The sequence below is a fragment of the Pteropus medius genome, unplaced genomic scaffold (genome assembly GCF_902729225.1).
Source record: "Pteropus medius unplaced genomic scaffold, Ma_sr-lr_union100, whole genome shotgun sequence".
In the NCBI taxonomy this organism is placed as follows: domain Eukaryota; kingdom Metazoa; phylum Chordata; class Mammalia; order Chiroptera; family Pteropodidae; genus Pteropus; species Pteropus medius.
This window is the reverse complement of record NW_024344240.1, coordinates 15,433,288-15,445,335: the sequence shown is the minus strand read 5'-3', so window position 1 is coordinate 15,445,335 and position 12,048 is coordinate 15,433,288. Positions and strand designations below refer to the sequence as shown.

General features: G+C 31.8%; 2 pseudogenes; one reads left to right on the top strand and one right to left on the bottom strand.

The window, feature by feature from the left end:
* Positions 1 to 2,172: 2,172 nt before the first annotated feature.
* LOC120607448 (uncharacterized) lies at positions 2,173 to 2,291 on the bottom strand (annotated as a pseudogene).
* Positions 2,292 to 5,808: 3,517 nt separating this feature from the next.
* Positions 5,809 to 5,924, top strand: LOC120607581 (uncharacterized; annotated as a pseudogene).
* Positions 5,925 to 12,048: the final 6,124 nt, after the last annotated feature.

The following is a 12,048-nucleotide window of genomic DNA, read 5'->3' as shown; positions in this document are numbered from 1 at the left end:
TAAGACTTAAACTTGCTACATGGAACAAATGCTTTCTGATGTAGTGTGTATTTAAGTATTTGAAACTAAACACACAGAGTAGAATTCTTCTCTGTTAGCAAGGGGAAATAGCCATAACATAAAATGTATCAGCAATGTCATGATACATACAAGTCAAATACCAATTTTAATTTTTACTTCCCTCTTCAAGAATGGCTGATTACAAAGAGCCAATTCCATGGTCTCCAACACACTCACAGAAGTAAGCCTGTGTGAGCTTGCCATGTTAAAGCCCTTCTGCTCTTTGACTTTTGAGAAATTCCTTTGGCTGCTTAATTAACCCTATGAATATCCTAGGCCTCCAGCAATCAGGATGCCAACCTACTAGAGCACCCCTCTTGCTGCAAACTCACAAAAATGCTGGATAATACATTTTTTAAAAAGTTTTAAATACAAGCATACCTTGGAGATACTACAGCTTCTGTTCCAAGCCACTGCAATAAACTGAGTGTCACGATAAAACGAGTTGTAATCTTTATGCTGGTGGAAGGTTTTGCCTTCAATCTATAAAAAAAGGCAACAATTGTGAAGCACTATAAAGTGAAGTGCAATAAAAGGAGGTATGTCAGTAAATAGCTGAGCTTGCAGGAAAAAAATCCCAGGTGTCAGAAATCAAGAGAAAATTTAAAGCAAGAGTGATAAGTACCTAATCTTTAACCTTATAGAGACTTTAACAGCTAAGGCTAGTGATTTGTTGTTGTTTTGTTTTATTCCATTTTATTTTTAATGGATAATGTAGCTACATGGTTCAAAAATAATAACTCTATAATAAATAGTATTTTTGTCCTCATCCATCCCCCTTCTTCCCATAAATAAATTATTACATTAGTTTATTATGATCCTTCTAGTGTTCCCTAAGCAATAATAAACACACATCAATGTACATTTGTTCTTCCTTTATACACAAAAGGTAGCCTACCTTTTGTATGCAATCTTATGAGATTTGCTTATCTTTTTTCCAGGTAATAGTGTATCTTGGAGATATTTCTACATCAGAACATAACATTTCCTTGGTCTTTTAAAACACTGCATAGTATCCCTTTGTGTAGAAAGCAATTATTTATTGATGAACACAGGTTGTTGCAGTATGTAAACTTGTAATTAGACCATCATGTACGTTTATAAACATATCTGCAGGATTAATTTCTAGAAGTGGGATACTTGGATAATAGAGTAAATTCGGTTTATTTTGAGCTATTACCAGAGTGCTCTCCATAGAGGTTGTACTGTATGACAATGTGACCAGCCTGTAAGGAATGTGTCTTCCTCTGCAGACTGGCACACAAGGAGCATGTCAAATTTTTGGATTTTTTCTAATCTTATAAATTTGAAATGGCATCTCACATCTCACATTTGCATTTATTTTATTATGTATGGTGATGAGTATATTTTCATACATTTAAGGATTTTTATATTTCTTTTTCTCTGGACTTTATATCTTTTGCCCATTTTTCTACTGGACAGTTGTGTTTTTCTTACTGATGTCGTGGAACACATTGTACATGAAAAAATTATATAGGGACTACATAGGGAATTCACAAAGTACAGAAAATACTACATAAAGCCTGTACTCTGAAAAAGATGACCTGCAAAAAAAAAAAAAAATCAGAAAATAAATAATTTATGAAAATCTATCCACTAGGTCAAGGAAGAGACAGAAATTTCTGGGTGTTTCTCACAAGCCTATTTCTGGTTGCTCTAGGGACGAATAAAAAGCTTTCTGTGAGAAATTTCTGTGAATCCATATTTATAGTAGCTTCTTAGCATGGAGATTCTCAAAGCTTAGAGAGTAACATGAAAGTTGTTCTAGAGTCTGTGAAATTCTGGAATGCACTGAAAACTCTGAAATCAAATAAAGAAAACAAAAGTGTTTTTAATGGGCTATAATCATGAGAAAATTGAATTTTGAATATTTGGGGATTTACTTTGCAGTTTTGACCCAGGAACAAGTTGTTTATTGCAAGCCTACAATTTGCTATTCCTTAAAACAGAGCAAATATACATACATGTGAAAAACAATGTTCTTTAAACATTATTGTTTGTTTGTTCGTTTTTAGGCGAGGCAACCCTTGGTTGACCTCACAGACTGCAAGGACCTTGTCAGCTTACAATCCTTTATTTTTTTATTTTTTATGCCTACAGCACCCAGTCTTCCTAGGTGGTCTCCCATCCAAGTACTAACGAGACCCAACCCTGCTTAGCTTCCGAGATCAGACGGGATTGGGCTTGTTCAGGGTGGCATAGCCGTAGACTCTTTTAACATTATTGTTACTTTAACCTATTTTTAAATATTGTGAAATAGTTTAAACCTACAGAAAAATATGTAAAATACTATAATAGAAACCCAAATACTCTCATGAGTTACAACAAAGGTTAATACATTGTTTTAAGACTCAGGATAGGCTACTTATACTATGAAACAAACACCTTCAAGACCTCAGTGGCTAAAAGTACAAAGCTTTCTTTCTACCTCATACTTCATATTACTAGGAGTCAGCAGGGAAGTTCTACTCATTGAAGTCCCTCAAGGTCCCAGGCTGACAGAGTCTTTACTATCTCCTTCATCCCAACAAGAACTTTCTGCATTTGCCACAGCAGTGGGAGAGAGCATGAAGATTTGTACACCTGGGGGTAACACAAAACACATATTTGCATGTTTCATTGGCCTGTGCAAGTCACATGGCCATCCTTACACTCAAGGTGTGGGTAACCCTTCCTAGTACCTGTAAAAAAAAGAAGTACCAAAAACATGGGCAAGCATTTTTTTCAAAAAAAACTCAATAAAGAGACTGAATAGACTAAAATAAATAAATTTTAATAAGATTAAGTCAGAAAAAAAGTACAAATAAACAAGGGAGCATTAAGTTTGAAAGAAATTTAAAAGAATGTAGCATGAACAATGTAAATACTACTAACCAGAAGAAGCTATTACTAATGTCCATCGAAATAAACTTCAAGGTCATAACAAAATAGGTAGGAAGAACAGCTATAAAAATGAAAGAAAATAAATTCATTGTTTAAAACTCCCTTCAAAGAAACACTAGAACATTTAACTACAATTTTATACAAATTCTTCCACAAAATTGATTAAGAGAAAATACTACAACAAATTTTAAATGGCTAGTAGAACTTTGACAGCATAACCAAACAGGACAGCACAAAAAAGGAAAATTGCAGACCAATGTAATTAATGAAATGTTCTCAGAAAAACATAATGACCCAAATCCAGAAATATATAAAAGACAATGTATAATGACCAAGATTGCTTAACATTAGAGAATCTATTAATATAAATCACCATAACATAATCTCTTTTAATAGATTAAAGGAGAAAAATTGTATAGTTATTATAACCAATGCGATTAGCATTATATGTAAATCAACATTCATTCATGCTAATAAAAAACTAGAAATAAGAGAAATTGTCTTAATTTAATAAAAGGTATATGTAAAAAATCTTCAGCAAACATCACATATAATAATGAAATATTAAGGCATTTGCCTAAAAATTAGGAACAAGATAAAAATGTTCTCGCCTATTCAATGTTATACTGGAGTTCCATATTATACTGGAATACTGTATGAATGTACAATATTCAATAATTGCACTATTGGAGAGAAAAATATGAAAATAAAAAAGCTTATAAAGGAAAGAGAAATATGTCATTATTGACAAATGCTCTTGTTCTCTAAATATAGGTTTCCAAAGAATCAACAGAAAAATTATTCAAATTAATAAGAGAATTTAGTCATACTGTCATATACAAAATCAATATGCAAATACAACTAAAATTTTATATGTGAGTAACATATATTGAAAACACAATTTTTATACATTAAAAAATTACATGAATTAAGAAGATGGTAGTGGTACACACAGAGAAATTTGATTAATGTAACAAAAATGTGAGCCCCAAACAAATTCACGAAATCCGGAAATTCAAGCCATGACAGAGCTGGAAATGCAAATCAGTGGGAAAGGAGATACTGTTCAGCAAATATTACAGAGAAATCTAGTTATCCATGGGGAAAAAGGTAGATAAATACCCTGCTTCACAACATCAAGTTTAGATGGATCGAAGACTTAAATAGAATATAATGAGAATGTTTAATGACTACAAGGTAGGGAAAGAGTAATTAAACAAGATTTTTAAAAAGCCAATCATAAAGAAAAAGATTGATAAATGTGCTACATTAACATTTACAACTTATTTTAGTAAAAGACCCTATAAAGAGAATAACAAGACAAATAAAATAGTAAGATCTTGAAACAACCAAAATATCCCCAAGGATAAATAATTTCAATCCTAGAAATGTAATAAAGATATTGCATACATATTCATAAGTATAACGTAAAAATTTTTAATTGTGGTAAAATACACATAACACAAATTTTGCCATCTTAGCCATTTTTAAGTGTAATAGTTCAGTAGTTTTAAGTACATTCATATCGTTGTGCAACCAATCTCCAGAATCTTTTCATCCTGCAAAACTAACACTCTGTACCCATTAAACAGCAATTCCCGATTCTGCCCTCCCTCGGCCCCTGGCAACCACCATTCTACTTTCTCTGTCTGTATAAATTTGAGTACTCTAGGTACCTTGTATAAGTGAAATCATACCATATATGCCTTTTTGTGACTGGCTTATTTACTTAGCAAAATGTTCTCAAGCTTCATTGATGTTATAGCATGTATCAGAATGTCCTTCTTTTTTAAGAACAAATAATATAACACATTTTGTTTAACCATTCATCCACTAATGGACACTTGGGTTGCTCCCACCTTTTGGCTGTTGTGAATAATGTTGCTATGAACGTGTTCAAATATCTCCTTGAGACTCTGCTTTCAGTTCTTTTGAGTACAGAGCTCCAAGTGGACTTGCTGGATCATATTGATAATTTTATTTTGAATTTTTTGAGGAACTGCCATACCATTTCCATAGTGGAAATGCCATTTTACATTCCCACCAACAGAGCACAAGGCTTCCAATTTCTCCACATTCTTGCCAATATTTCCTCTTTTCTGTCTCTTTGATAGTAGCTATTCTGACAAGTGTAAGATAATATTTCATTGTTGCTTTGAGAGTTTGCATTTTCCTAATGATTAGTGATGTTGATCATCTTTTCATATGCTTATTGGCCATTTGTATGTCTTTTTTTGGAGAAATTTCTGCTCAAATCCTTTGCCAACTTTTTAATGGGTTGCTTGTTTTTGTTGTTGTTATCACATTGGTGAATTTTAAAATCCATAGAATTGAGCCAAATAAAAGTATAGAGAAATATATGCATTATAATTTTAGCATAAAGCTTGAAATAGGCCAATTTAAATATTGTGTTGTTTTCTTACTGCATACACATTTGATAAAGCTATAAAGAAAAACAACAAAGTAACAAAATGCAGGCTGTTGGAAGGATGGGGAAGGATGATTTGGAGATGAACACAAGCTTCACTAAGGTTAAGTGTTCTATTTCTTAATATTCACATTATTCACACAGTTTCATATGGGTATTTGCATTATTGTTTTTTTTAATAGTTCTTATGTATTATGTACAATTCATTTTAAAATAAAAAATTAATAAGGAAGGAAAGAAATGGTGAAAAAGAGGGCACTCATAGATTGAAAGCATCGGGATGTGAATTCTTCATTTAAAGAAAAAAATTACTAAATGAAGAATTTTAGGATGTGGTTCCATAGTGTAGTGGTTAGCGCATCTACTTTACACGCAGAAGGTCCTGGGTTTGTGCCCCAGTGGAGCCATAGTCCATGGTCTGTGGCCATGCCACCCTGAACAAGCCCGATGTCATATCTTGGAAGCTAAGCAGGGTCGGGCCTGGTCAGTACTTGAATGGGAGACCACGTAGGAAGATCAGGTGCTTTAGGCATAAATAAGAAGAAAGAAAGGAAGGAAGGAAGGAAGGAAAGAAAGAATTATGACCTGTGATGTTGAGGTCATACAGTGCATTTGTGTATAGGTACTTGGTATGCAAGATACAGGGACACAGAATATGCAATGTAGTTATCATTTGTGTCTGAACACAACAGGCGAAGCCAAATTAAGAAATCAGCAATGTAGGGATTGCTGTTTTGTATTAATAACAGCAAACATTGAAACCAATGAAACACAAATGTATGTGTAAACAATATTTCAAATGGATTTAAAATATTGAATGCAGAGTTTGAAATCATGATTAAAAAATATTTACAACCCGATCGTTAAGAATAAAAAGAAAAATGAATAAGCAAATGTCTCCCACATTTTCATCTTCATCTTCCATAAAAAGAATTGAAAATTATTGAAAACAAGATAAATGCAATCAATGAATAAATGGATAAAAAATTTCTGGTATGTATATATACAGCAGAATATTATTCAGCCATGAGAAAGGAGGATATCCTGCCATTTGCAACATGTATGCATGGCGTGCACATAACGTTAAGTGAGATAAGTCAGACAAAGAAAGACAAGTACTGTATGATATCACTTATATGTGGAATCTAAAAAAGTCAGACTGATGAAATACAGAGAGAGTAACATGGTGGTTACCAGGGGATGAGGGGTGGAAGATAAAACTGATGTTGTTTAAGGATATAAACTTGTAATGGGGAGTAAATAAGGCACAGAGGTCTAATACACAGTATAAGGAATATGGACAGTAGTATTGTACTACAATCATCAAACTTACTAAGAGACTAAACTTAATTATCTCAACTACTAAAAGAAAGAATAATTAATTATGTAATGTGATAGAGGTGCTAAATAGCGCTACAATTCAATCATATTACAATACATAAATGTATACAATTAACATATTGCACACCTTAAATTTACACAATGTTATATGTGAAATATATTCGACAACAACAAAAAGAAGAAGAACAACAAAAAGAAACATTACCATTAGGGGTGCTGGGGCACCAACTTATTTCTCAGTTCATAATTAAAGTAAAAAGTTAAGCCTTTATCCTGCCTTTCTGTAGGAACTGTATGATAGAAAGAGCAAATAGCCCTAGTAGATGAAGAAAATGTTCTGTCATTGAAAAATCCCAGCTAATACAAGTTGGCAAATGATGTAATTAAAAAATTACACTTTTTGCAATTCTTACATAAGTAAATGACTCAGGCAGTTAAAACAGAAAATAGATAGTTAAAACAGAAAATAAACAAACAAACAAACAAACAAATAAATAAATAAATAAATAAATAAATAAATAGCTGATAGGGAAATTTAAAGTGAAGAAATCAAGCTTTCACTATTTGAACTGCGTAAACAATTTCAGTGTCATTAAAAACCTGAAAGTAAATGCTTCCCGTTGTGAGGTGGTGTGATCAGGGTAGAATGACTTTTGAAATGTACTCACTTAAAAAATAAAAAAGAAGAAGAATTTAAGTCTAATCAAGTTTTAAATCTAAATTCTCTGAAAATTTTGAGTTATTAAAGTTAAGTAATACCATGAGGAAACATTCCACAGAGCAGCTCAAATGGTTTCTTTATCAAATCAGTTCATCTTGCTTTCTTTGTAGAATATTATAGTTGCTTCTAAAGGGATTTCTCTGCCTCTAAATTCTTATTCTTCTTTACTGCACAGTTACACAGATAATATCATAAAAATTTTTTGGCAAGCTATGAAAACAGAGTCACTAAATAACCAACTATTAAGCACCTACTGAGCTTAACAATATAGGTGTATAAATAAAGATAAATAATACATATAATTCCTTTCCCACCCACTTTAGCCTTCATCTCTTCTAGGGAAAAGCAGAGATAGCATGCCTTTTTCATTTCTTGTGTCTTTATTTTTCCTCTTTGTTCTTTTCATTTTTCTCTTCTGGTCATAGATGGCTAAAATGTCCTGCACTTTTGAAAGGTTTTGTTATATTTATTACTTTAATTATTCTAAATACCATTTAAATTAATAGATCAAAGTAAAAAGAACATCATAATAAAATGTTTTTATATCTAGTTCACACAACTCACATAAAAAGTATGAAGTAGGTTTAGCCATTATTTTCCAAATTTCATGAAGAAACTCGTTAATAAAGTATGTGCTCAAGAATGCACACTTACAAAGTAAAGAAGTAAATATTATTAAACTTTGTACTTCTATGCTAAATTTTTCTTGCCATTATAATCATAATAAGTCCATATTTTCAAACTAATTCTCAAAATTTAACAGTAAATATAGGTTAGGAGAGACACCTGAAGATAGTTTTACCTGATCAGAATTACTTTATCCACAATATTTCCAATGTGGAAAAGAACAAGATATTTGCTGCAAATAGCTTCCTAACATTTGGAAAATTTTAGTGATGATAATTTTGTTAATTTCTTCTTAGTCTCGTGCAAGTCAGTATATCCAGCATGCTGAGAAAAAAGTATGAAGCAGATAAGTCTAGAGAATGAGAATTATTTGTAGTATTAGAGTTCTGATTTTTAGAATTTTTTCAAATTTAATGGAGTGTGTTTATTTAATCTGAGGCATTATATCTCTATTATAAATGTAGGTCTGATCTGGAGGGAAAGATTTTATCCAATTCTGTTTAATGTCCTAAAGAAGCTAATTGTTCCTAATAAAAGTATTTGCTAGATTGAAGAAATTCTCGTAATGCATTCAGAAAGTTTATAAATAGTAAAAATGCAAATATTCCAACTCATCACTAGCAAATTCTGTCAAAGCTTTAAGGAACAGAAATGATTAATACTATTGAAAATATTTCAGATCAAAGAAATAAAATTCTAAAGTCTTCACAACATAAAAAAGAAAAACTATAGTTCAGACATAATATCATTCCAAAACTTTTAACTAACATAATAGCAAATAGAATTCATCTGAACAGTAATAATACAGTATAACAAAGAAATTAATGTCAGAAATGAAGGAAAGATTTAATTTTAGAATATCTATTAATATCATTTTTATAATAATAGGTTAAAAGACAAAAATTTAATCATCTTCAGAGATATCAAAAGACATTTCATGTATCTGCCAACCATCAGTATTTTTAAATCTTATTATATTAGATCTAATAGGTTATATCCTTGACTTTATATTTAAATATATATAAAATTAAGAAGCCATCATAAGATTAAAATTCCAAAAAATATGTAATATTACCTAGGAAGAGACAGAGACCCAGAATTTTTCCTCCTTCTTTATCTGTTTATGGGAGAACTCTTAGGGGTGACCTGGGGGAGACACATTGCAATGTTATAGGCAACAGGACGTCCTTGGCTGGGGCCCAACCGAAACAGACCATTTCCATAATTTAATGGATTGCTGCTGTGCCTGTTCAATTTTATGACTCGGTGGGTCAGATCAAAAGGAGTTGCATCGTGATTTGATATCCCATGGTCACCAGAAGCATGCCTAGAATTACTACTTTAATGTTGAGTAGGTTCTACTTTCTATGCTCTAAAAGGTATAGTCTTGTTCTAGAACCCCAAGGATCTCTAACTCTTCTGTCAGGACATGCCAGAGATTCCTTATCTATCATACTCACTTTCTACAACATGGTACTCGCATATTGAAATCTAGAAAAAATTTTTTGAAAAAAATACAAATAATCAAAATTGATCCAACTAAAAGTAGAAAGCATTAGATCAACAATCATTAAAAAAAAATGGGAAGAGTAGTCAAAAGTTATGTTCTAAAATGCAAATTTTATTATTTCAAACAGACTTAGAATTTTTACATTGATTGGGTTATAAAGTAAGTCCTAATACATTTCAATGTAAAATACATTTCACGCATTTTCTGACCACAATTAAATTAAGTTAGAAGTAGAAAATCTAAATTAAAAATTCTTTTTAAATATTTTAAAATATACTTTTAACCATAAGTTAAACTCATGATTGAAAGGAGAAATCAATTTATAAATTACAAAATATTTTAAACCAAATGAAGGATAAAGATAAATTAACTTGAATTCTGCTTGTTCGGGTAGGATGTTAGAAGTATGAGAAGAGAAATGACTGAGTTTCATTAAATTTAAAGATTACATTCACAGGAGTTGAGGTAACTAATCAAATAATTCTGTAAAACAAAACAAAAAACTCCACTATCCTATAAAGCAGTTGAATTGTAGTAATCATTTATCTTAACTTTGAACAGGCATGAAAGTTCAGTCCTTGTTAAAATTGTTAAATAGACTAGGTTTGCTTTCAAAGGCTTCCTATTTCTTCTTTTGGGACTCCTCTTTTTGTTTTTGCTCTCTTTTTCTATACAGAAATCTTAATACTCCTTCTTTGCTCTCTTCCTCAAAGTTTGACTCATTCAGGCACTGCCACATGAAAGCTATGTTCCAAAATAGCTTTCATGCTTTCATTTCTAAGTTTAAAAATCTGCTTGTGACTTATGGCATTTTCACCATACTGTTGAAGTTCACATGTGCAGTGCACTCCCGTGGGTATTCTGACCATGAGAGCTTTGACTCTTCCTTGTTCTCTCAACAAACAATTCCAGGACGCAGAGAACTCAAAAGGATATTGGTCCAAGAAAAAAAAAAGTATCCTCTTTAGTTTTTAAAGTATACCATTAGTATCAGTATTAGTATTTATTAGTATTAGTATTAGTATTAGTAGTATTAATACTAGTAGTAAAGTTGTGATGCTTTTCAACTGATCAGTACATCAGTGTGTGAAGACATCATGTTAATGAAGAGTGGTGACTTAGAGGAAGTAATTCTAATTAGGCCAATTCACCCTAAAGCATACATTACTGATGCTCTCTCTTAGAAAACGTAAATTTTTTTCAATCATTTTTATTTAGAAACATCACGATGCAAATTGAGAAATTTCATGCAAAATAACTATATAACTTTGTCTGTTTATATTTACCCTATTTAATTTTAAATAGGATAGTCAACATTTTATTGGGACAGGCTATTCTAACTTGCCAATAGCCCCTGTGGGAAGGAAGTCAGTTTACCTAGATGACAATTCATTTCTTTCTGTAGAATTGAAAAAATAGTAAAGGGTTAGATAAATACTGAAGGAGTTAAATTACTTGGATGTTCTGAGGATAAATATGTGCTAATATATAATAATACACAAATAGAGTTTTCTAATTAAAAATGAAGGAGGACAAGAAGGAGGAAGAAGAAACAAGAAAGAAAAAAGAAAGAAAAGGGAGGGAGGGGGAAGGCAGGCAGAAAGGAAGGAAGGAAAAGAGAGAGAGAAAGGGAAAGAGAGAAAAAAGGAGGAAGGAGAAAGGGAGAAAAAAATTAATGGCAAGACTTTGTGTCTTCAACAGATCAGCTCCTGGAGGAGGTAGGACTAAATCTTATGTGTTACTGCTTTTGAATCTTCTGTACCAATGTTTACATAGTAAGCATCCAATAAATACATGTTGGTTGTTAGAAATAATTAGCCTGCAAATATATGAGATATATGAGAAAATTTTTGTTTTCTTTTAGAAAAATGAAGCCAAACAAAAGGGAAAAAAATCTGAAGCTATGAAAAAGGAAAAAAAAACAACAACGAATGTATTTTTCACAAAGTTACACAAGCTACAGCAGAAGGGGTTCATACTTTTCCTATGACATGATTCCATTTGATGCTGTACTATCAGCATCAGCCCACTGGTACCCTGCCATGCTCAGGCCACTCATAGGTGAGACTATTGAGGAGAGACCTCCAGGAACTAAAAAGGAGTTATGAAAATTAGAGCATTCTTCTCTGCTTTTTCTTTGATAACTTTAATATTTTTCTAGGCACATAAGTTACTTTGCCACATATTACTTTCATGATTAAGTACTCAGAGAATTTACTGTGCCTAAAATGACCCAAAATGTGGGAGAAGGTTATAATTCTAATTTAGTCAGGATCTGAGTAAATTGACAAAATCTAGATAACTCTAGAATCAAGAGATGGTTCTTGGGAAAAGACTCAGAAAAATCCAGATGTGTAAATAATGTAGAGTTGGCTAATCAAAGAGAACATTTTTTTCCTTGTCCTTGCTCCTAAATTAACTATCATTCTTTCTCTGATAACCAGCTCATATAAATAG